We start from the raw sequence: 26,291 nt of genomic DNA, 5'->3' as shown, positions 1-26,291 counted from the left end.
TTGAAAAGCTCTCCACATGGATGAGATTAGCCTGTCAACCAGGAACTGTCACCGTTAGCTGAGTGGGAGATTTGCATGGATAGTTCTCATTAGAGCTAATGCAAATCATATGGGACAAGAGTACTCTTCAGAAGAGCTGGGTTAAAGAGCATGTGTAGTGAAAAAGACATGGGATACTTGGGTGAAGACTGGGATTGCGTGATCTTTAGGTTAAATAAAGCTTTTCTGACAGATGTCCCACAACTCCTAGGAACTCAGCAGCACAGCAAACATTTAATGTCCTCCTCACATCCCCTTCTCCCCCAGGGCTCTAACCACCATAAGACCACCATTTGCCATCTGCAGTTGGTGATACCTGGAAGCTTAGGTCAGGGTGGTGTACAAAATGTACAAACACATCAGTTGGTCCATGTTCTAGGGAGTTCACAGTCCAAGACGTGGGCAGATGCAAGGAAAATGGAGGTGGAAAGATGGCAAAGAAACAATGACAACTAGCAAAAAGCACACTGACATAACCCCAAGTATCAGTGATCATCAGCAATTGTATTAATTTTCACTGCTATTACATCTATGGGCCTGTTTTAAGGGGGAGATTTGGAGAAGGATGGCAAGCTTAATTATTACAGGACTACTCACAGGAGCAGAAACACGACAAGGAGTGGTTTGGAGGACTCCCCGCTGACATGACTGCAGTCACACAAGAGGCAGGAGCAAAGCCGAGGTGTTTTTTTTTTTCTTTTTTTTTTTTTTTCAGAAATCTTTCCTACCTTCTCAGTCCTGGATGAGTGCTTTAACAACTGAACCTGCTCTTACTTCTAACACTGGAGTCTGAATGCAGGTCAGACACAGCCACCACCTTTCTGCAGGACTACTTACCACTAACAAGGATTTGCCTTCACCACAGGTTTGCTGGTCTGTTCATGCCACTTCAACTGTGCTTTATCTGTCCTTCACCTCTGCTCCTGCCCATTTATCCCTACTGAAAGCTACAGGACCTTTCCTCTTGCTATTACTTGAATTTGCAAGTTTCTTTTTTTCAGAAGCACAGGGGGTTGAAAGCAAACTTACAGACTTCCCCTCTCCTGCACTTGGCTGCATCTCAGCCATGTGAGAAGAGAAACTGCCAGTGTTGGCTTCTCTCCTTACTGACAAACTTCATTCAGAAAGAAGAGTGGAAAAGAGATGTAGTGCTCCTGTTCTTCTCATGATTCCTTAGTAAATACCATCAAAGCTTTGCCAGCAGACCCAATGCTCTTCCCTTGCTCAGAGGGGACCGTTGCTTTTTCCTGTGCCTTAGTGTGTTGCCAGCATCTCACTTGAAAGCATGATAGAAGCTGAAGGACCAACAGTTTCTCCAGTCACCTCCTGGGATCCTCTCTCAAGTCAGAACAAAAGGTAATCAACATGGTATTTGCTGCTGGCACATACAAGTGTCCCAAACTGCAACCACTTCCAAGAAGTTCTAGGTTAAAGCCTTTGTAAATGCATACAAACATCTTTCTATCCCTAAAATAAATGTATCTTCTGAGGAAAAGGAGACTTCAGCATGCCCATCACCATAAGCATTTGCCCCTGAGCTGATCTCTTTTTCCCCAAGGGAGACCACGAAACAGAACAGTGGTGGAAAACTGACATGTTGACAGTCAAATTAATTAATCCTGTCCTAGAACAAATTCTTGGTAAATGCTGTAATGAGCCAGCTAAGCATGTTGTCTACAGAGGAAACAATAAAACAATAAAAAAAGTTACAAAACAGATTCTCTTGCAAAATCCTTGCCCAAGAACTCCAAACCTGCAATAATCTTTGGCTCACACCACAAAAAAAAGGTACCTCTGGCTTTATCTTTCACCCAACACTTCCCTCGTTGCCAAGTATTTTAAAACCTCACAGCAATATACTTCATATGTCTCCCAGACTGACTGCAGGTCAGGGGGGGAAGGGGAGGGAAGGCAGGGAAGTGAAGCAATTAGGCCAGCAGATGCCTAAATGCCATTTGCTCCATGTACCTCAACCATCGCTGAATTTTATCCCTGGAGCAAGACTCCCCCTGACAGCTTCTCCATCTGTTTGCATCTAAGAGTTCCCCAGCGGAGAAACCAGGTGTCCTATCCAAATGCACGCATGCAGTCAGCCACCACACGTTTAAAAAAATGAATATAAAACAAAACCAACAGAGCACGCCGCAGTCCATCAGGTGCTATCTAACTCATTGCCTGGGGAAAATGGCTTCAGTATGTGCGACAGACGTGAAGCTGTCTGTTCCCAAGGTCTCAGAGCCTGTAATAAGTGCCTTTCCCCCAAGCTGCCCTCCCCCGGCTCCTTTCAACCACCAAAAAAAAGGGATGTACCTGCTTTCATTCACTTTAACATGCCTGAGCATATGCTGACAGTCAGCTCACTTGCTGTTGCCATTGGGACTGGCAGAGCTGGGGCTGCAATGTGAGAATTGCACCAAACACATCAGGGGGTCAAACTGGAACCAGATGGATGAAGTGTGGTATGGCCAGCAGGAGAAAAACGGGGGATAAGTTTCCCTGCTCTTCAAGCCTGACCCTTAGCCCTCGCTATCGTTTCTCGCAGCCCTCCTGCTCCGAGCCACCCTTCTATCATCACATTCCTTGGCCCTGCACAAGGCACTGCTCACTGCTGCACTCCCCTTGTATTCCTCCGATGAGACAGACCAGTGCTTCCCACCTCACAGACGACTGTGATCGCTGGATGAACTGGACTTTTCTCACCGCAGTGGCTGGCAGACCGAAGAGCTGCACGGAAGCAAGGAAACCTCCTTCTGTGGTGTTGGTCTGCAGCACGGGACAAGTGGCTGCAATATTTTCCTTCCAATTTTCCTTACAAAACCTTGTATGCTGCTGGGGAGGTGATGGAGGTAACACATTGTGTCGCTGCATCCCATGCATCCATCACTGAGGGAAGACAGGCTTGGGCAGTGCGAGTTAAATCCAACAGAGATACTGATATTAAGGGGTGGTAAATCAGGGGCAGGAATTCAGTCCTGGTTTATGGAGACCTGAAGCAATGATCACATAAATCCAAAAGAAATTTACTCCTGGTCTCTGCTTCTTTAGTTTTAGCTCCACCAGGAGAGCAAAAATAAAATTCACATTTAGGAATAAGTTAACAAAACTCCCTTGTAGGTACAGAAGACAATTTCTTCTTGCTATACCCAGCAATGAAAGTGTCTGAAACACACCCAAGCATCAACTAGTACAAGGCAAATACTCCTGCTGAAGTTAAGTGTTAGTCTGAACATAAAATACGTGGAATAGCACTGACTCCAGCATAGCAGCTGGACAGATAAAACCAACAGCAGACATGGTTAGTTGAATCTACATTCCTAGTGGTGCAAGAACCAGAGGAAAGCCAGCTTGAACCCCAGATCCTGCCTCCTCACAACACACAGAGAACAGATAGATATGCCTTCTTAAAAAGTCACTTTTTTTTTTTTTTTTTTTTGTACCTGAACTGAAAATGCAAATGTAAATCACTCCCAGGATCTCTCACTGGATCCTTCCAGCTACCACTTGCTAGGACTGCTTGAAACAGTTTGAGAGGAAGCAAAGCAGTAAGAACCACCTCAAAAGTCACAAGAGACTAGAAGCCTGTTGTTTTAGTGTCCCTGCTGCATTTTTGTTTTCTCTCTGTTTTTTTTTTTTTCTTCTTTTTTTTTTTTTTTCTTTTGTAAAAGAGTTGAAGGGAACAGAACAGACTCCTTTCATGAGCTCTGGGTGACCCCTTTCCCCCGGATGCAAGTTAGTCACATAAATAGTGTCTCTAGCTGAATTGTCACATCCTGGATGCTAGCCTAAATTCACAACAGGGAATCTCTTGAAGAGCCACAAAGTGATCAGTGCCTTCCCAAATCCCAACTCATCAGCACCGGACCATTCCCATTATTTGGAGCTCATGTTCATTTATGACACATGAGATAAATGGGCCAACCTCCCCCCCAGCCCCTCAGGCTTCCAGTGGAAGTTTATAGACACACAATCAGGGACACACTCTCTAACTTCAAGCTCTGCCTACATTAGCCTTTTTCAAACCAGAAACTTGACACTTACTAGACAATTTCTTCTCTATCATGGGCATTCACAGTGGCAGTAAGTTTGGTTACAAATGTGGGATTTAGTTTGGTTCAAGAAAACATTTTAGGAAATGGTTGAAGGGTGGAGAAGGAGAAATAACTTCAAAATTCCACATGGTTTCCTCTGGCCTCAAAAGATGTATTATTATTCCTCCACTGTCATAAGAGATTTCTCCTTTAAAATTCATTGAGATTTTGAGGCAGCTCCAACTGCAATAATTTTATTATTTAGCTATTAAAAAGATGCTTTTGGCGAGTAGCCATTGGCTAGAAAAAGCAAGGGTAGATATGACTGGGAAAATGTTAACAAACAACCCACCAGCCCTGCGCATGAGAAGATAGCAAGAAAAGCATCAAACTTGCTGGCATTTGGTTCTTTCGTGGCCTGTTTGGCAACCTTTCTAGCAGAAGTCATGCAGGGGACGAGACAAGACAGGAAGCTGTAAAAAACAAGAGACTAGTCTGAGTGCAGTTAGATGCTGGAGATGACTGAATGAATTATATGTTTTCATGCTTTTCCATGAGAACTTCAAGGGTCATCAGTGGCTCCTGCAAATTAATCTGTGCTCAGCGTGTTTGGAAGAGCTTGGCATTGCTGATCTACGATCAGAGAGAGGCTTTCTGACCCTCCTGGGATGTGCTGTTCAGAAGGGCACCAGCATCAAATCATCAGCTACACAATGCCATGGTACAGCAGGAGGCAGTGAAGAAACTTCAGCCCCCCGTAGGTGAGATCGTGGCCCCACAGCCTGGCATAGTTTGAATGCTAGTTTCCACTAAAATGTGATAAAATCTGGAAAGTTCTCTTCAGCCAGCTGCCACTGGCAACAAGTCAAGCAGCTCTGCTGTACAAAACATGCATAAAATCCTCCAAACCCCATCCCCACTTGCCCAAATTCCAGCTGATGTTTGGCCGATCCATCAGCTTCTGTCTGTATAGGAAGATGGCCTGTGCATGTGTGGTGAGCAAGTGGTGCAACTACTACTACAAGCTTGCCTTCTCCTCTTCACCTGACTCCTGATAGGTGTCACAGCTCTGAAAAGCCCCAAACTAGGTCTGGAAGCACCAGGGCACTTTACCTTCTCTGTGTCCTAAACACATATTTTTTATACATGAACCTGATGGTCCTTGCAAGGGGAAGAAAAAAGAGAGGAGCTGTAACAAAGAGATCAGGTCATATACCAATACGAAGGGCTTGGGATAGCTTCTTATTCTGAAATGAAGAACAAAAGCAAATTCAAGTTAACTTGGCTTTACGCCCTCCTTTCTGCCATGTATTGCTGTCTTTAGCTTCAAACAGTTTCTTGAGCAGTAGAGAGGAATTATAATGACTCCATGTAAAAGTTATGAAGAACCAGAATTGGAAATAATGGAGCCATAGTTTTTCAGTGCAAAGATAGATCTAACTTGCATGTAAAAGGCATTTTCCTGAATCTTACGTGTGATCTAGCCACATAAGAAAGAAAAGGCATGCTAAAAAGGCAGACTAGCTTAACTTTCCTCTAAGAGCTACCTTTTGCAATAGATCTAGGGGCAGGTCAGCCACAGGGCTTAGACCCAGCTCTTGTTGGCTTTGAAGAACATTGAAGAACAATGATGTGCTGTTGCTCAAGCAACCATGGGCCTCAGTATCAGCTGTAAAGCACCCGTGTTCAATCCCAACTACAAGCCTGCAGTAAAGAAGAAAAGCAGCTCCTGGAACAGACTGTTCAGTGCTTTTGACAAGATCTGTGAGGCTTTTTCCCTCCAGCTCAACACAGTCATGTTCTAGTTTCCTGAAATCCCAGCAGGCTACTCTAAGCCTCCAGCAGCTGGCTAAGGAAGAAGCATCCACTATAAAGGAAATGCTGAAGGCATCTAGAATAGTTTTCTGCTTGACCACAGTCCTGTCAAACAGGAGTAGCATTTCAGTAACACTTCAAAGACCACACTTATCACAAAAGCATTTCTTAAGAGGATCATCCCTTCGGGGAATATGCATTCTCCTGCCCAGATCAGAACCCAGGAAGATGTGGACGAAGCCAGGGTATCAACTGGAGTCACAGCACCTCTCAGAGTGCCTCATTCCATGATTTTATATGAACATGAGGTGCCTCAGAGCACTTCATTTCATATTTTTAAATCTTTAATTAGGGTAAGATTCCCATCACGCCTCCCTCATCTGTTCTTTTTTTTTTTTTTTTTCCACCTGTCTTTTATTTTATTTCTGGCTCTTTATGGTTTCCCTTTCCAGCTGCTTACTATTATCACCTACGATTCTAATCCCTCCTTAACTGCTCACATAATCACCCCTTTATTTGGGAACCTGGATTCATACCCTTTGATCCACAGGTTGTCCTTGTATTTCCTGATTCCGATTTGTTCCAGGGTGTCCAATGGTTTCCAATGTCCTGCAGCTCTCATTTGTTTTAGCCTGTTCTTCTCTCACAACACAGGAATGAAGTAAATAATTAGCACCAGAGCATGTGTGATTGGCCTAGCCTCTTTGCTCAGAGATGGACCGTAGTTTGCATCTGAATTTGCTGAATGCCCTCTCTCACGTGTTATGGGTAGGCTGTAGCACCAGTTCTGCTTTAGCTGCCACATCTTCTTACTACTTCAGTTGTGCTAAATGCTCTGGTTCCACGTACCAAGTCTGGCTTTCCCTGCTCCTCCTGGCCAAGCTTGCCTGTGGCACCAGTCAAACCCATGGCTTTCCTGACTCACTGTTTGGGCAAACAGCTGTGCTTACCCCACCAGACCTCTTTTTCCAACTTGAGAGAGGCTCATGACATACATATTGCTTCCAGACTCAAACAGAACATTTTGATGGAGTGCTTGCTCTCCACTTTCATTATTTTTACCCCTTGTTCACCTGCTCTGTCACCCAGATTTAAAGACGTCAAGAGGCAAGGACTGCTGCTATCTCTCATTTTGGCCCAAAACTTCCACTGCCATCCTTTTGTTAAGAAGATTTCTTTGTTTCATACCTCATAGCCAAACAAACCACTGTGGCAACCTACTGTGGCCTCAGGTGTCACACAGACCAGAGGACTTCACGCAGCAACTCCTGGAGCAGACACAATAGTTTATATCTGACTACAGCATGCAACCCAGGAAGGCATCAGAGATATGACAGCACCAGAGCAAGCAGAACATGCTGATTCATCATGTGTGGTCTCCAAACGATGCCAGTAAAATAAAGACAAATGGAACTGCAACTCAGTGAAAAAATGCCTAATGATATGTGATATGAAAATATTACAGTGAATGTTTCTAACTATGATTTCAGAGACTCAAGAGAAAAGACAGACTAGTGAAAGGATCAGTGTGTAGGGAATCTGATCTGGGCACCAACAGCATAATTGTTCTTAAAATGCCTTATGCATGTGCCAAGAGCTACTGCACAGATGCCAAGCAGCTCATCCAAAGCTACAGCTCAGCAAAGACTACTGTACTACCTAAGCATAAATGGGAGGGAGAAAGACACCTAAGACACAACAGAGCTCCATTGATGGTTCCTGTGGTTTCAGTGCCTCTGTCTGGCAAGGAGCCACATCAGATGTATTTTAAAATTTGCATTTTCCTGATTATAACTTCTCCCTGTAATTGTTTTCAGATCTGTAGTCAAGGATGTTCTCTATAATTTGAGTAATATGCTCCCTCTTTTCACTACCCATTGGAAGCTCACCTAGTGTTAAAGTGCACTAAGATGAATGTGAAAAGGAACAAGGCGTATTTCTTCTCACATTCAAATGAAGCAGTTTTATTTTAGTGCAATCCAGAGGAAGCATGGGAAGTGTAAGAGCTGAAGAGCACTTAACTTCCTTGCTGTAGGATCAGTAGACTTCTTTTGACAGTCTTTTCCTGAAGTGATACATCCCTATGTCTTCACCATCTGGATAAAACTCTCTTACATCAAAAACTGTCTTCCCAAAGATGTATTTATAGACTAGGAAAGTCTATTTTCCCTCCTTATTTGCATATCCTCTGCCTTTTCTTGCATCTTCAGTTGAGGGTGGACTCTTAACACCTGGTATTAGATGAAAGGGTTAGTAAAAAGAATTATTTTTCAATGATGGATTGGGATAGATTGAAATTCTTCAATATGACCTGAATTAGATCCCAACAGATAGCTTAAAAGGAATTGGGGTTAGCTAAACAGCAGCTGTAATGTAAAGCATTGTTAAATATCAAAACAGCTGCGGGGGGAGGGGGATATTTTTTCAGTGATGGTGTTAACTGGGAATCTGCAAACATTTGATTTTTGTAACATGTAGATGTTTTGTTTAAGTGGGGAATTTCTAGTCCTTATTAATGTTAACATTTTTGTGTGATTAGGTAAAAAACAAAATTATTCAGCATTCAGTTCTGAAGCAAGACAAGGTCATATCAGTTTCAGCTGGTCTTCTGACAACTTGTTCTAAACAACCAACTTTTTATGGGAAACTGACCTGTGCTTTGACAACTCCGTGAATGATTAATGATTCATCCATCTGATTCACTCCCATGTCCAGCTCCTTTTGCTACCAGGATACATGCCACCTCACAACAAATTCATGTGTCATTTCTTCTTTCAAAGGATATGATTCAGCTCAACTTATCACAATTATATCTTCTACTGCAAATCAATATAATGCATGTATGCAGCTAAGAAAGTGGTTTAGTTCAGGTTTGGGTGATTGCTCTCTATCCAGCTGCGGAAATACTGCTGGGGAATAGGGTATCTGAGAGGTACATCACTGCATAATGAGAAGTCATCAAGTAAGTATTCAGACTACATTTCATACTGTTGGTCTCTGAGAAACATTCAAGTTGTTGAGCCAGCCTTTGAGAGATGAGGAAGACATTGATGTGTTGTTATGCCCAAGTCCTTTTACATTGTTTTAGGTTCTAAGGGCTCCTACCAGGATATCATAGCTCCTCTGATAAATGAAGGATACTGGAGCTCAGCCCAAGAGGAGAACACAAATGGAAAGTTTCATTGGCAGAACTCAATCTCTGCAAGTTACTTGGACTTCTGAAATGAAGCACAAGTCAGAGAAACCCCAGCTTTGGCTGTATCCTCTCTGTTACACAAATCTGTCAGCAATCAGGGTCATCGTTCTCTTCCAGCACTCACTGAGGTTATTTAAACCCATCTCGGAAAGAACATTTGCTGTGCCACCTCCTCACAAGATCATCCTTCTGAGAGAGAACTGATGCTTCCTGTGGGCTGTGGTTAGGGCAGACTGCATGCAGCCTGGAGACTCAGCCAAGGGTGCAAGCCTAGAGCCACCCCATCACCCCATGAGAGGGACTGCCACTTGGGCACCCTGTCTGAGGAATTTTCAAAGTCTTTTTCATTACGCAGTTTTGCTAGGTGGTTCAGAATTTGCTTTTTCCAAACCAAGGGATTGGTACTTTTTAAAACCACTGCAGGAAAGTGTAGCAGGTATGAAGCTGTGGGGCAGGACTGGAGTTCAGTGTGGGTATTCGTATGAACTAACTGCAGTTCTTCTATGTTCTTGGTCATCTTTAAATTTTGCAGTGGGGCAACGCCAGTGTAAAGATGTTCATGAACAGGAGCTGTATACACCATAAACAATGCAGGGAAACTAAAGCGGGACCCTTTCCTACCAGCCTTAATCTTAAAAATTATTTAATTTTCTAGTCAAATTCCTCTGTGGCAAAATATATATATATTTTGTTTGCAGAAGGAATAAGGACACAGGTCTGTTTCTGGTTCAGTTTGTGGAGCACCTCCAAGCATGCTGAGCATCAGAAAGGTAACAGGGTAAAGTTATACTGACAAATGTTCATTACACCTACTGCCATGTAACATTCTGCACAGTTACAGGAGAAGTAGTTGGATGTGTCCTACCCACAGGACACAAAATTGTTGGCAAAGTACTTTTTGAACTTCCACAATATGAATTCCTAAACAGAGTCATGAATGAACAAGATATTAATCCCATCCTCTCAGAGAAAAAAAAAAAAAAAAAAAAAAAAGTTTTTTTTTGTTTGTTTCTGTCTTACTACAAAAACACCTCTGATTTCCAGAGAGGATACTACAGGTGAAAGTCAACAGTCAACAGGCATGCCTTTGGTTTTAGTGAAGGTCAGATGCTGCCACATTTTAAAGCTGCCTGCAAAATTAAACCCACTGTAGCCAGAAACCTACAAAATTTGTTAAGTGTTCTGGCAGTGGAGATTATCAATGTACAACACCCTCAAAGCCATACAACACCAGGGCCACCTGCACGCTTTCATCTCTCACCAACCCGAGCTACATTGCACACAAAACACCATGCCATCAGCTTTGCACACATGCTCACGTCACCTGATGTCAAAGTGCTGTGTCTGTGGGAGAGTTAGGCACTCGGAAACTGAAAATGCCTGATCCAAGCTTACCTGGGCAGCCATAATTCGGCTTCCTATGAGTCTGTTTGGGAAATGCAGGGAGTCAGGTTACTAAAGTACATGCATCAAAGCACATGTGCAAGATTATAGTGGCAACTATAAATCTGGCATTTCCTTGCACTTGAATACTTAACCTACACAAATTTCAATGTCGTTTCTTTAGCTTTCTTGTGGGGAGTAGGGGAGTATAATTTCATAATTAAAAGCCACAGTATGCTAGAAGCTCATCATCAGCAACGGGTGAACATGGAACCTCCGCTGGCACCCCTCATGATATTTGCTCCATAGGACACAACTGCTGTGGCCTGGAGGAGATAGGACCCTGTGTTAAGGTTCTTTGTTGTGGTCCAGTCCCAGCCAGCGGACTCTGGAGGAGAGAGAGGTCCCTCTAGGAGACCACAGATGGTGGGCCTTCCACACATCCATATCCTCTGTTCCTAAAGTACAACATACCACTGCGAGTCTTAGAGAGAAAACCCATAACAATATGGAGCTATTTCCATAAGCCTTCAAAATACTTTTGAGCACTGCAAAGCAGAGGAAGGAAATGACAAGTTATGAAGATGATTAACTGACACTGCACATCACTTACAGGATGAAGAAAGGATATGCCTCAAAAGCCCGGGATCATACCTTTGCTATATGGACAAAAATCTGCTTCAAGGAAAGAACTGAGAGGTATAAGCAACTTTGACCTTCCCTTCCAGCACCCTGAAAAAATACCAAGTAGTTTTGTACTGATGCAGTCCAAGACCCAACCCCATGGTGCAAGAGGCTTCTGCTGTGATCCAGAGCAGGAGCAGCATCTCAACCTCTACTGCACAGATCCAGCACACAGAAATCACTGGGAACAAGTCTCTACAACCATCAGACACTTCCATCTGCCTTTCTTCCTTGCTCTCAAAAGCAGAAGACTGGGGGCTCTCTTGCATATGCTTTCAGTCATAGTCTCCTAGGTCTGACATTGCAGCACAAGATCGCCATGTCCAAGAATGCTGTCCTGGTCATTGTTCAGGTAATGTTGCCACATTACAGCCTGGTTCCTGGCTGTACAAACAGGCTATTGATCCCTATAAGGACCTTGTAAGTACATCCCACTGACTTCAAGACAATGTTATACCCCTTGCATGCAAACATGCAAACAACTTTCAGCTCAACTCTCTCCTCCCCAACCCCAGCATCAATATAATGAAAAAAACAAACAACAACTTTTTTTTTTTTTTTTTTTTTTTTAAACACAAGCAGCCCCACAGTGGCTGCCTTTTCCAGATGACCATTTTTATGGGCTTAGCAACAGTTCCTTCCTCTTCTGCCCCTGTTCCTAGAGCTTAGGGCTGGGGCAAACCAGACCCATCTCACAGGAGCATGGTGCTCATTTCCTAGGTAGAGTCCGCAGTAAATTCACATTAAATTGCTCCTTCACGGTCTGGCTGGTCGGAGGAGTCCCAATTAGATGTCCATGCAGGGACAGAACAGCAGGGCTGTTCCCTTGTGAGGAAGTCATTACTAGGAGAGCAAGGAGAGAAACACTTCTGAGGGTGGCTGGGATTTGATTTTTAAGTGGCCAAGGTTGTTTTTGGATAATGTCTCTGGGGTTTTCACACCTGCTACCTAGTGCCAATTACACTGTTCTCTCTCCCCTTTTTTTTTTTTAAATTTTATTTATTTTATTTTTTTGCAGAGCCATGGATTCAAGGCATGCTCTTGCTGCAACTACCAGCAACCCTGTATCAGGCTCCTTGCCATTGGCATCACCTCCAACTCACCAAGGATAATACAAGCACTGCTGCACACAGTGTCAAACAGCCAAAATTGCATTTTCTTTGCCTACACCCCCAAACTATCCTGGTCAGAAATCCTTTTAATCAAATCTAGCATTTCCTGGGGCAACAAAATTAAGGTTTCCTAATGTGTTTTCCTTAGCTCCCACAGCACCACAGAATCGGCCCCAGACTCCCAGCTCTCATCAAACCACTTCAGACAAAATCTTTGCTAACACCTTCTCTCACTCATTCACCAGAGACAGACAATCTTCTGCCCCTGTTGTGGTTTAATGGTGGCAGATAGCTCAGCTCCACCAGGCTGCTCTCTCGCTCCCCCTTCACAGTAGAACAGGGGTGAAAAAACAAAGTTTGTAGGTGGAAATGAGGGCAGGGAGATCACTGAGCAATTACTGTCATGGGTAAAAAGGACTCAATGGAGGGCTGCAGCATGGAGACCTGGCATCTGATTGCATGGAAACTAAATACGAAGGTTACACTGCTTTTTACAGGCCTAGAAGCTTAGAAACTCAGCCCATGAAAGACAAAAAAAAAAAAAAAAGTGCTTTAAAATAGCTCAACCACCAGAAGATGAACTCATTAGTGAGGGGAAATTTTCAAGAAGAAAAAAAATAATATCATAGAGTTATACCTTGGGATCTTTTCCACTGCTGTAAAGATTCAGTTACAACTGGCCTGAGAAATAAACAGGTCTTTACAGGAATTTGAGTTTTCCCAGATCTCTGTTTGTATGAGAAATATCACGTCTCAGCTCCCCATGCCTGTTGTTCTTGGGAGACATTCAGTAGCATTCAGTAATAACAAGGGACATTTTAAGTCTTCTTGGGCCTATTCTAGTGACAAAAGGTAACAAACCAAGATTAGGGAATGGTTTATTCCTTGGCATGGGTGCATCAAGGCTGGCATCTTCCCACCATGCTGGGGTATAAGTGGGGAGTCAAGTGGGAAAATGTTTTGAATCCTTTGGGACTGCTTTTTCCTAAACCTCCAGAAACCTGTACAAGACTCAGTTCAGACTGGCTCTGCGTCTCGATGAATTTGTCTCAATTTGCATGATTCTTGCCCATTGAACTGCTTCAGACTTTACATTTGGCATAAAAACAGGACTGTAAAGGAAAGAGCTGGGCACTCCAAACTGCATGTGAAGAAGAGTGAAATGTCAAATTACCATCTCACCCTTTAAGGCCTAAGCTACACATGCTCTTTTTCTCCCCCACATAGAGATTACTACAAAACATAGAAGCCTAAGGCAAATAATTGCCCAATTTGCAACGATTTTACATGAGATTGGGCACCTCCCCTCCTCAGTCTCCTTTGAACATCCACCCTTGCACCTGGCCCCTGGCCCTGGGGAGTGCTGGAGCAGTTGTTATACTGTGAGACTACCAGCTGTCTCTGGCTCCTTCCTGCTCTGTGTCTCCTCTCCCCTCTCATTCCTTCACTGCAGCCTGCCACTGCTCTCTATCACAGGTGAGAGACTATGTGAACAACAGGGAGCAAGCTTGGGAGAATTATTTTTAAACCCATTAAGGGAGTCACCTAGAGTTTTATGGTGCTCTGGTTTTAAAGCTCTGGAGAGCCTGTATTTGATGTGTAATATACAGCCTGCAGGCATCATTTCACAAAGTATTCACCTTTTACCCCACGCTGCCGTGCCAGTTGCCAGTTATCTAGCTTTACTTTGATGTCTCCCACGCTAACACTGACTATTCTGGTGGAAGAAATCTCAAGAGATACTTCATTATGAAAACAAGACCCAGAGATACAGCTGATGTCTTAAGATCATAAACATCCTACGGCGAACAGGGAAATATTCCAACTTCAAGGGCTCTTTGGCTTTTTTACTTTTCATCTCACCAATTTCATCCGGGAGCAATTTGCAGCAATGCTAATTGTATGTTTTCCCTGAGCTGTGCAAAGTTATAGGCCAATTATTTCTCTTCCACCCCTGTGATGCATGTGGATTGCTGCAGAACAGTCTGAAAGAAGTCAAATCATTTTTTGTTCAAGAAAAAAATTCTCACCATTCCTTAAAGACAATGAAAATGACATTATCAAAATATAAGCAAGCAAATTCAAAGGAGAAACAGCTTTATCCTGCCATTGATTTCAGCAGGAAAAGAGTTAAGCTGATGCCGAACACTTCTGAAGATAAGGACACGAGGAAACTTTGCAGCAAAGAGAAGTGCACATTTTCTGTCTGCCCTGAGGTAGAAGGTTCAGCATCACATTTGTTTCAGTGACCTCTCATGAATTGTGTGGTCACCCAGTCCTTAATAAACCAAAAAAAAAAAAAAAAAAAAAAAACAAGAGATATTTAAACTTACACCTCAAAGAGATCTGGATGCATTAAGGGAATATACAATTAAGGCACTCAAACATCCTAATTCTTTCTTGCTCAATAGCTGGGATATAACCATGATTATGCATAGACTGGTTGTTTTTAAGGACCCAGATTAATCTGTTTGTAAGATAAATAGAAACGCTTCCAAGACTTTTTCTCCTGTTACACCATTATTTAGATCTTCCGATATACTTTCACATACTGTTTTGTTATTAAAATACAGAGTAACTACATGCAACCCCCCGTCAGAAAATGTGTAGGTCCCTGCTGGATGAAGCTGGCTCTGCTCTCACACGGGCAGCGCCGAGGCTCTGTACCTCCCTGCAGCCCCTGCTGCCACAGCCTCACCACATAAATCCAATAAAGAGAGGTATGGGCGATTTGTTCAGCTCTCTATGGTCTTTTGTTTCAGACCTAATTGTGTCTGTTGCATTTATAATTTCAAAATGTTGATATTCTTACAATTTAGCTTTCAATTTATGAGTTGCAATTCTTCTGAATAACCGGAATACATTTTTAATCACATGAAATGTTTGGAAAATCTTCATGTTATCATCTTAGGATCCTCCAGGATTTAAAAAATGGTCCCATCTTCAGAGAACATTTAATTTGCAAAATGCAGGTGTACTTAAAGAATTAGCTAGGATATCTACCCTTTTTCAATGTTTTAAGTTTGATGAAGATAATCCTAGGGTTTTGCACAAAACTTAGAAGCCAACTCCTTAATTTAAGAAATTCAGCTCTGCTTTAGGTACAGAATCAGAATTTTAGTCAACATAGCCAAGTTTTGGAGAAAGGACAGGTAAGTGTTGTGAACACTAGATACCCGTGCACTTCTAACATTTCCTATCTAAGTGTTGCCAAAACTGTGAGGACACTTTTAAATGTGACCATTGATATATGTAACATAGCAATCAAGACAGAAAATTCCAGGCAGAATACTGGCACAATTCAACATGATGCAATGGAAGCACTAGAAAGAAATGTATCATCTTGAGTGATACAGAAGGTCACTAGAAATGCACTTTCTTGAGTGATGGTGAAGATTGTGACATGTAGTAGTTATTTCTGTTACAGAATCATATGTGGATATCACATCATCTTTCAAGTTCCCATGTCTCTGGCAAGTCTCATAGGTCCACCATGAGGTTTGTGAACAGGTGTCTCCAGATCTGTTTCCTGAGTTACACTTATGTGTCCAGAATGACTCTGGCTTGCAGCCAAAGCCAGCCTCATGGATTCTTATGACTGGCACAGTGCTGGACTCACCCAGAACAGAGTTTTGGCAAGGCCAGCTGAGGCGGAAACTAGGGAAAACAAAAGGAAAGAAAAGGTATCTATTGTCATACAGTGCAGTAAGTGCACCGATTCCCCTCACATTGTTCCATATTAATTAATATGACATAACTAGCACAAAACCAACAACTCCCTCCTCAGACCCATACTCTGACTACAGCCTCTCTGTGTTAGTGCCCTTAAATCCAGATGCCAAGTTAATATACCCTACCTCAGACACCCACAATGTCAAACTCCATGGCTCCTCCTCTCCACACCTCACCATCAAATTTCTTCCAGGCTTGCCTTACAGAGGAGAAAGATTTGACTACAAGAGCTTGGTAAGTTTACTCACCTATGATAGGGCAACCCATCCTATTCCTGCTGAGTTCACAGCCACCATTTGCTTCCAAGCTCAAACTACAAAGATGCCACACTCCTTATCTCAAAAAATGTCCTGAAAGAATTTTTATACTGCACCTAACACAGCTGGGCTCTAACACCAGAGATATGATCTACAAAAAAAAAAAAAAAAAAGAGCAACCAGCAGTGCAAAGATCTAATAGGGTAGAGGATGCTCTGAAAAGTACAAGGCTGAAATGCCTATGCTGTAAAGAAATAGCACAAGGAGGGGAAGACAGGCCCAGATTTGAAGAATCTTTAACACTTGGACAAGGGCAAAGAGTGAAGCAGATCTGAATTTTCATGAGAAAAGCAAACCTAGCGGCTGCTTACCAGTCCTGAATAGAAAGTGTTCTGCACTCTTCTACATAGACAAAGCAACTGATCTCAACTGTGAGTCACAATGTAAGATTCTCCATTAACAGCTGAAAATACATGGAGCTGGTAAATAATACTATCCCACAGTAATAACAACAAAAATGTTGTCACATAAATAATATGCTATGATAGAGTTTTTTGTGTCAAAGCCCTTTTCTACTTGCACTACAATGACACAGAGATTAAGATCTGTTGTACTGGGTGAATGGCAATATGATTATACTGGCATAAATGATAAAAGCAATCTCTACTGCAAAGGTGAAGAATCAAAGAACATTCCTGCATCTGCAGCCACCTGTCATAGCTGAAAGACATAACCTCCACATGCAAATCACTCTAGAATCATAACATCATTTGGGTTAGAAAATACCTTAAAAATCACCGATTTCAACTTACCGAGTCCCATCACCAAACCATGTCCCTTAGTGCCACGTCCACATACTTCTTAAATACCTCCAGGATTGAGGAGGTATTCACCACTTCCCTGTGAATGCTTGCCCACTCTCTCCATGAAGAAATTCTTCCTAATATCCAATCAATACCTCATCTGGTGCAACTTGAGACTGCATCAGAGAAAAGAGAACAACATAGGCTTTTATACTTAGGTGAAACGTAGACAGCCTAGAGGCCCAACTAAACCAGGCTGATTTGAGTCGCAGCCCAACTGATGTGCCCAAAGTCACAAAGCAGGTTAGTGTCGCAGGTCTCAATGAAAGCAAGGCACTTTTAGGTCAGTGGGACAAAGAGGCCATCAGGTCTTGTTGACCAGACCTCTGAGAAGTCATGTTTGCACTGCAATGCCAAACGGTACCATTACAACATGGATTCTTGCTGCGTTGCAATGCTCTGTTGGCTATTACAAGTGCCCCAGTCAAACTGAAACCAAAAGAGGCCATCTGTTTGGAGGCCAAAGGAAATAAGCATGTTTACCACACCCTGCACTCCACCCTCCCCTTCCCCTTCCGCCACCACATTTCCACAGGGAGAGCCTCTTCAAGTAAGATTCTCCAGCTACATCGCTGTGCCTGTCAAATGCAGTGATGATGCTCGTTTCAGGTGGATGCACCACCATGAGGTCCTGGTAATTCCTTGGCATGTCCATTAAGACCACAAATCCATTGCTTCTCTGCTGTGATGACTCACTGTAAAAAGCAGCAGCCAGCGTGGTTCAGAGAAATGATTTAGAGGTGAAAAGCTCCTTAACCTGTTTTGAAAACTCCACAGTCCTAAACTGCACCATCTGAGATACAATATTTATGTTCAGCTTATAGACCACAATAAAAGCAACTAGGCCAAAGACCTATCAGCTCTTTTATGTATACTTGGCAAGGTTACAAGACAGCAATCATATCCCTGGGATCTTTTACTTTCCTATAAATTCCAAGAGCCACATTTAAAAGTGAATTGGCAGATGCATTCTTTATTGTAAGGAAATTTGTTTTCCTTCAGCAATAGGCAAACATCTTCAGCCATAAACAAGGAAAGGCAGGGTAGATTTTCACTGAAGCCAGCCATAATAGGCTAGCAGTATCTTCATGCAGAAGGAAAAGTTGGATTATGTAGTAATATACAAGGAAGTTCTGCAGAAAGCTGAATAACTTTTTTTTTGTCTGGAAACCCAAAAGCGCAAACACTTTTGGAAGGCTATGGAATGTGTTACAAGTTGTAATCCTCCCAACAGAACCTCAAAAGCCTTGGCTTGTTCTTCTCTTTTAAATTCAGAACTTGACAGCTATTTAACCAGAACCACAAGTGTTAGAGGTGGAAAAGGCCTAGGGATTATCTAATCTATTCCATGACTTGAACAGAGAACACTAAAACTGTGCTGCATAAGTGATGTAAAAATTCGTGCAGAAGAAAGAATCATCAAAGCTGATGCTGGAAGTCCAAGGAAGCACATTCCCTTTGACTTGAAACTCATTAATTAATCTTTTAGCTTCAGTAACTGCTGTGATGCTGCTCTTGACTAGAAGGACGATAGCATTGTAATCAGTGCTGCTTCAAGGCTGCTGCTGATTGCCCACACATGAAGAATTAATCTTTCCAAGTGGTGTCACCCACTGAGCAGGTTCCAAGCTCAGGAAGAAAGGCAATGGCATCCATCCACTACCAAAACATGCATCTTTAATGCTTTTATAGGAATGTTGCTTTGAGTCTTAAGAAGCAAACTCTCTATAAATCACATCATTAAATATATCCAGACCGATGGTTTACAGGAAAGCTCTGCACTGTCAAGGTTTTTGTTGTTGTTGTTGTTCTGTTTTGTTTTGGTGTCAATCCAGTTTAAGAAAAACAATTTTCTTCTGATGTTGAAGGAAGGACAGTTTATTGTGTGTGGTTTAAAAATCTTGCTCATGGTTTAAATATTTGAAGTTCTCTCAGCCACTGGCAACTGAATACCACCACCACCCCCTCCTTATTTTATTGGGATTAATGTCTGTGCTTCGCAGGTCTGCTATAACATGGTTTGCGGTTTGCTGAACTTTTTACCCTACTTTTTTCCATGGCATTGGATGTGTGCTGTGGGACAACTCAATGAAGTTACTGGTCTAACAGTTGAGAAAAGATTGTTTAGATCTTGACTCATGACTTTAAGAGTCTTCTGAATAATGGCTTAAAGATACTTGTCTCTTTCTTTGATTTGAGCAGGTAGCAGTAGGGGTGGATAGATGAGGAAGAAAGTCATGCAGAAGTCCAGCCCTGACTTAATGCTGTAAGGGAAGAGCACAGAGATAAAATAACTCCAAATATCCATCTTTAAGGGCTGTGCCCCTCTCTCAGCTACTTACACGTACATAAATCCCTCTGCAGAGGAATCATACTAGGACTGCAATGAAGAAAAGCCATTAAATGAAATAATAGCAACAGGAAATAGAGTGAGATCAAGTAGAGATTCATACACCATTAGAAATCCATTCGATTCCTAGCTGCCATCAATAACCGGTCTTAGGAACTGGCGGACAAGGGAAGTCCATGTAGCCCTGTGTTGCCACCAGTTTACAGACCTTCACCAGCATCTTCCTTCTTGGGTACACAAGCAATGCACCAATAAAATCTCATCCCTTGTTCAATCCTCTTAGTTCTTGGTGGAGAACCTGAGGGAGATTTTTGCCCATGTGGACTTTCTTGTACTTGCAGATAACCTTGATGCTGGAGGATGAAGTTCATGTGCACAGTAAGTGCTCATAAAACAACAAGTGCACCCACCCATCAGACTAGCATACATCAAAACAAGAGAAAAAGCCTGCTTTTTGATCTGTTTTCTGCAAACTGGTCCTACCCAGGAGCCACAGGTTAAAATCCAAAGCAGTATGTGGCCATCCATATTGGACTGCAAAGAAAATTTGGCTTTTCCCTCTGCCATGCTACTGCTCTCTGACATGAACTTTGGCATCTTAGCACATGATCAGCTCATCCGCAAGGCTCCTGGAAGGACTTAGCTTTCCTTGGATGTACCACTGGTGCCACCAACATCTCTTCAGGAAAAGGGAGGGTTAACTCCACCCTGGAAGCCAATGAAGGCAGAGTCCAACTTGCTGTCTGGGTCACTCCCATTCCTTGGATGTTCAAAGGGGGGAGGGGAGGGTAAAGCTTTGCTTTCAAAGAAGGTTTTGGGTATGATGAAAGATGCTAGTCAGGTTTCAGAGGGGGCTTGGTTAAGACCACACATTGCAGCAAAATGGCAGCCCATCAACGAAGTCCTCAGTGCCACTGAAATGGCCTGAAATGTGAATCTTGAAGCTTTGTCTTTGACATCTGCACTAAATACACAGTGAGCCAATGCTTTCACATACAGAAAATCTGCAAGCAGATGGCTACCACCTCTGGAGCATTCAGCAGTCCTTCCTCTGGTCTTGACTTTGCGTGCCACTGTCCATATCAAAACGAGTAATGACACATCCTCAGCTGGAACACAGGCCGTGTTGGCATCCAGCAGCCCAGATGCTTTGCTGAACTCTCCAAATCCCTCCAATCTGTAAGACTGTGTTGGAAAGATCAGGAGCAGATTTAGCCTGAGATTTCTGGCACTTCTCCTTCTAACCATGGCCGGCAACTCCAAGAGAAATGCCTCTCTTTTATGTTTTGGCACTTCCAGTGTTGGCAGGATGCAGGAGGGAGGAAAACAAACCTGAGCCTTCCAGAAACTCCATAAACAAACAAAGATTTCTTTTCAGTATGGCTCAGAAGATGGCCAGAGGTCTGGGAAGCAGAAGGCGGAGAGAGGATTATATCCTCAGCATCACTAAGCATTTCTCACAAACACAAAACAAATAAGAGCTTGCACCTCTCCTGCACATTACACCATTGTGACACCCAGATAGGACAGAAAGGTGCTCTAGCTGTGAGGGAGAGATCCCTTGACAAGCACACAAAATGTGCTTGCCAGAGGGGCTTTGGGTAGTGCTGGCAAGCTGAGAAAACATGCTGCTTATGCTGAAAACAAATAAATAAATAAAAGGGACAAGCTTGGGCATGCCAAGAACCCCTAAGAGAACCTGAGGGCATTTTTAACCCCTGTTCATGGGTAAGACACCTGAGGCAAGTGCTTTTCCAGATATGGAGGCATGTCCAACAGCCCTGCCTGTGGGCTGCTGGGTCACAGTTGAAAACGGAGCAACCTGGCAACCTGTACACTTTCACAGTAGCTCTCCCAGAAGGTTGTTTTTTTTTTTTTTTTTTTTTTTTTTCTTTTCTGTTTTCCCATTACATATTAAGGTGGTCCAGTCAATAGCTGCTGTTCACCGAACTCTCACAGCAAGTGGGGCTGGACTTGGGGCTGTTACAGAGCACAGTGCCAGAAGAAACAGACAATTTTACCTGGACAGCTAAACCAAGAAATTAATGCTGTCATAATCATGAGCACTGAGCTGCATGGTTTTTGTGAGTTGCACTGATGAAAACCTGCTGGCCCTAACCTTAATCCTAACCCTGTTGATAGCACTATTTTCTTACATATCTAAACCAATTAAACTGATTCACCATCACATTCTGCCCAAGCAACCCAAGGAAGTGCTACTACATAAACTGAGCTTGAATATATCCAAATTCTTTCTTTCTCAGAAATGGTCATACCCAAATAGAACCAGTTGTGAAAAGACAATGTTTGCCACATTGATTTAAGAGAGAGTAAGGTCAGTCGATCACAATCTGAAACACACCGGTTTAGTAAAATATTGCCTTCTGGCCAAGCATGCTTTTTGGCTGTGGAGCCGCTACTAGACAGATGTGATCTGAAAAAAAGCCAGTTGGTCAGATAACAAGAGCTCAGCTCCTAATCCCATCATTAATGAACAAGTAAGTCATGAATGAGTCACTTCTACCTCTCTGGCTTAGTTTTCTTGCTAATAAAAATTAATAACCTTTTCTTCTCCTCTTTTTTTTTTTTTTCCTCCTAATCTGCTTCACTGTGATGTTCTGCAGACTGATTAATGAGGTGATTTTCTGTGAAACAAGACAAAAGGATGCTGGTCCTGGGAACGGTCTTGTGGACATGCTGCTGAAGAAATGCATATTGTCCTGGGGGTGACACAGCAGAGAGGCCAGTGATTCAATTTACTGCTCTTCAGCCTGAGGGCATTATATTGCTCTTTCCCACCCAGTCCTTTTTGGATTGATTTTGTCAAAAACAGCTAGGGATTCCTCAGAAAGAGACCTCTTGCAAGATAATGAAACATGCTATTTAATAAGACTAATGCTGCAACAAAGAGCGTTATTCTCTCCCTTGAAAGCTGCACGAAGTACAACATTCAGCTTGCAGACCCATTCCTGAAGTACACATTTTCCAGGAAATGGATGCATATATTTATATGTACATACATATTTGCTTTAACATTGGCTTATTTCTGCTCACACTCCAGCACAACAGCTCAACCGCCTTTTTCTGCGCTGCTCTTGGAAGCAGTTCACACAACATCACAAAGGGAATATTGCAAACTTCCGCAAGAGTTTCGCACGATCGATGGGGCTTGCTGTGGGAAGGGAAAGCACACATGTACCCAGCCTTCTGAAGGTTCGGCCACATTTTCTGAGCCACAGAGCTGGATCCTGGTATAAATTAACATTTGTCCGTTCCCAGATGTTCGTTCCGCCTTGTTGCGACACCTCTTACCTAGTTTCAGACTGACCTTGCGCTGGGCTTGAGAATGTTCACGAGTTTTTTAGTCATTGTTAAGAACAAGGAAAAAGAAACAAACATCTGGTTAGCAGAGCTGCCAAGTGCACATTCCTTCGTTGTTTTTCAACCTTTCAATCCCTTTGTTTTTTGCTTGAAATTCCGTCTGATAAACGTGCGGAGAGCCACAGGGCACTGATTAGATGAAATTCCGGTTCTGATCCACAACACCACTCCACCAGCATTGACTCAGTGGAAGCACCGCTGACATCCAAAGGCCCCAAATGGCCCAAACCAGGAATAAGACCCTGCTGAATCTATCCCAACTGTGTTTATGTATGGAGGCCTGATCCCACTCCCACTGAGGTCAATGGGAGATTTGCCACCAACTTCAATGGGAACAGGATGGGGCTTTAATGTTGTTACTGCATTGAAATGGTGTTTGAGTCCATCCTCTGCCAAGATGTGGGGTTCTCGGTTTCTATAGCTGTAATGGTTTATAATTGGAAAAAACGACTTTATTGAATCTTGGCCTGCGGTGCTGGCACAGCCTGACAGACCAGGTGGGGTGGTTCCAACAAAAGCTCGTGAAATATCAAACTCAGGCAGCTCGTGTGACACAGCTTCACCTTCTCTACCTTTGTTGTACAAGCTTCATCCTGCTGCACCTCCACATGGGAGCATCCTCTCTGAACCACAGCTGCTCAGAACTGCATGAACTCAGCCCTGGATCTATCCTGCCCAGCTACGGACACCTCTCTACAACAGCTAAGTTAAGGAAGGGAGCTGCCCTAGGTTTCATTGATAGTGATAGACAGTTTCCCCAGGGATTGGTTCAGACCTAGGGCAACCCATGCCACCTTTCAGAGACACCTGTCTTTTGCAGGGGCATGATGAAGTGAGGCTGAAATGTCAGTCCAGAAATTGAAGCACAAGAGTTCAGTGTGAAAAGCATCTTTGATTACTTTCAGAGAGTTATCATAGCAAAAAGGTAAAATGCAAAAGGACTGTCTTGTTCTCTTAACAAGGCATTGCATTAGCTGTTGCTCGAAATACCAAGCATCTGAGTCTTTTAAAAGCTTCCCTCTGTTTTTTATTTACGTGTGAGTGAGTCTGTGTCCCTGAAAACCAGATTTGAAGATCATTAATCCGAGACGAAAAAGCAGGCAGACTTATGCAATGCTGTCCCACCCAGTTGTCAATCCTCTGCAAACCCAATCTACGCACTGAGTGACGCTGTGGAGCGGGATTGTACCGGACTGGAAAGACGCTCATTTCCGTCAGAGATGCCAAATCCGCGGCGTGGCTTTATGATCCATATTGACACAGGCCATGAGAACGATTCTGTTTTCTCCCTGCTGGTCACTTTCATAAATGCCAAGTTTTGGGCAACGCAATGTACGGCATTTCCAGCAAACCGCTCAGTGATCTCATTTGCACTGCCACACAGTTATTTTTTACTTTAAATGCCTTTTCATTCAGCCAAATATTTTAGTTTGAAAAATAATAATCACGCAATCTCTCAGGAAATCAGGCTTTCAAAACCAGGACACAAAGAAGCATGGCCCAGTGGAGACCTGATCAGGCAGACTATAAAGCCCTGCAGCCACTCACTGGACACCCTTTTTCATGCTCTACACTCTTTGTATACATAGACATTAAGACCAGTTTCAGCTTTCAGGCCATAGTCTGCCATCATGGAGTCTTTTTTTTTTTTTTTTTTTTTTTTAACCCAAGACCTTTTCAAGGGTTCCTTCAATCAAGGAAACAACAGACTCAGGAGCTAGTTTTTAACTTCCTTTATGAACATGCAGTCCTCATCCAGCTTTGACTCCAATTTTAAGTGATTTCTGAGTGAGGAAAATACAGCCCAAAAGAGATCTATGGACTGCCCAGTTCCTACGCACAGGAGGTCTGAACGTTATTGGTGAATTAGCTCAGAGGGTTGCCACTCATATCGGAGAAGACAGGAATTTTGGGTGATCTTAAGAATATAAATGCAGAAGGACGGTAGCACATTGGGCTTGTGCTGGTATTTAATGAGCCTAGACAGCAATACTCTTTTATGAGTTGGAGAGGAGAACAATGCCACTCACACCTGGAAATTGCACAATATTTTTGTCAAGGAAGATAGACAGGCACAGTGTAAGCTACTGGCAAGCTCACTTTTGTGAAAGGAAAATTGTTAAAACTTTCCTAAGCTTTCTATTAGTTCCATCTATTGAGTCCTACCAATTCAGAGTGGTTTAACAGCCTCTGCAAACCAGCAAAAATGCACTCATAAAATCTTTATTAAAGAAAAAGTTTTGGAAAGCCAATTTGACCAGGTCTTCTCCATATGAAGGGACTACATTCAAGCTTTGGAAATTCTGCTTCTGTTTTGTACAGATGCCCTCTCACTGACCCACAACTTCATTTAACTCTCCTCAAGAGGAAGAAAAGAATCCCTGCTAAAATTATTAGCATTCACAAAGAATATTTTCTTTGAGGAAATGGCCAGCACACGTGCTTTGCTTTCTCAAAGACTCCTGTGAATACAGCACTAACTCTGTACTCCTGCAGCTAGGAGACTTTTTTCCCCAAAGACAAGCACACATTAGCACCATGCAATATTCTCGTTTTTACCCTGTTGCACTTCCCATGGAGATGCTCCCTTGGTTTTCATTCTCTCTTTCTCATAGCTTGTTTGGAGGTCTGGTGTCCCTTGGTCCCATATCTCACTTCTCTCAAACCACTTTTATTTTATTTTATTCTGCAGAGTACGAACCCCCAGAAGCAAAGCATAGGGTGTTTGTTGGGTAGCAAAGATGTCTAATAGCTTTGGTTCCCTTTTCTTCAGTCGCTTGCCCGCCACCAAAAAAGAGCCCCAAAGTGCGAGATTTAGACCTGAAATACAGCCCAGGGATGTTTGCTAGAGGCCACCACAGCCTCATAACACAACATCTGCCCTAGCTTTTAGAGGGGAAAAACAAACCAGAAGGAGCTTGCGCAACATGTAATCGAATACAGTTGCTCTAAAAGGCAAGGAAGAAGAGATTCGTGCTGTCCTCCTAGCATCCATCCAGAGCCCTATGTCCCTAGACTCCACCTAATGTGATCCTGTTCAGCTTCTTGGTTGTATTTTCTTCGTGTAGCTGGAGGAGTTTCTTTTCCCTCTCATGGAGGTTTGCTAACCATAAGAGCTGCAGAGAGTGCAGAAATATTAACAGCAGTTGACAGAAGAGCTCTCAGTGGGACACAGAGGCTCCTGGCTTACCACTCAGTGTACAGGCCCTTAGGATAACACATATCATCTTACTGTTATAATTATTACTACTTTCATTAAAATAGAGGAGATGAGAGACCCATAAGGGGAGGAGAGCCTGAAATCATGCATACCTTTTTTATGACACCCAATGCAGCCCGTGCTGCTAGCCAAAGCACCCAGACAGGCTATCTCATCAAATTCAGCAGTAGTAGTGAAAAGAGACCTACAAGTTATTTGATAAAATGCCACATTATGAGGTATCATAGCCTC

At 43.0% G+C, this 26,291-nt stretch overlaps 1 long non-coding RNA gene across 14 annotated transcripts in view; it reads right to left on the bottom strand.

The window, feature by feature from the left end:
- The window catches only part of LOC110353247 (uncharacterized), a 54,622-nt gene that overhangs the window by 2,893 nt on the left and 25,438 nt on the right, over positions 1–26,291 (bottom strand). The window contains exon 8 of one of the 14 annotated variants that reach the window (XR_011810744.1): positions 4,420–4,540. The exons of the other annotated variants lie outside the window; for them this stretch is intronic. This is a non-coding gene — a long non-coding RNA (uncharacterized lncRNA). The remainder of the gene's footprint in view (positions 1–4,419; positions 4,541–26,291) is intronic. 14 annotated transcript variants of the gene reach the window in all.

This window comes from Anas platyrhynchos, chromosome 7 (assembly GCF_047663525.1).
Source record: "Anas platyrhynchos isolate ZD024472 breed Pekin duck chromosome 7, IASCAAS_PekinDuck_T2T, whole genome shotgun sequence".
Taxonomy (NCBI): domain Eukaryota; kingdom Metazoa; phylum Chordata; class Aves; order Anseriformes; family Anatidae; genus Anas; species Anas platyrhynchos.
Note: the sequence above shows the minus strand (reverse complement) of the source record. Positions and strands in the feature narration are given on the sequence as shown.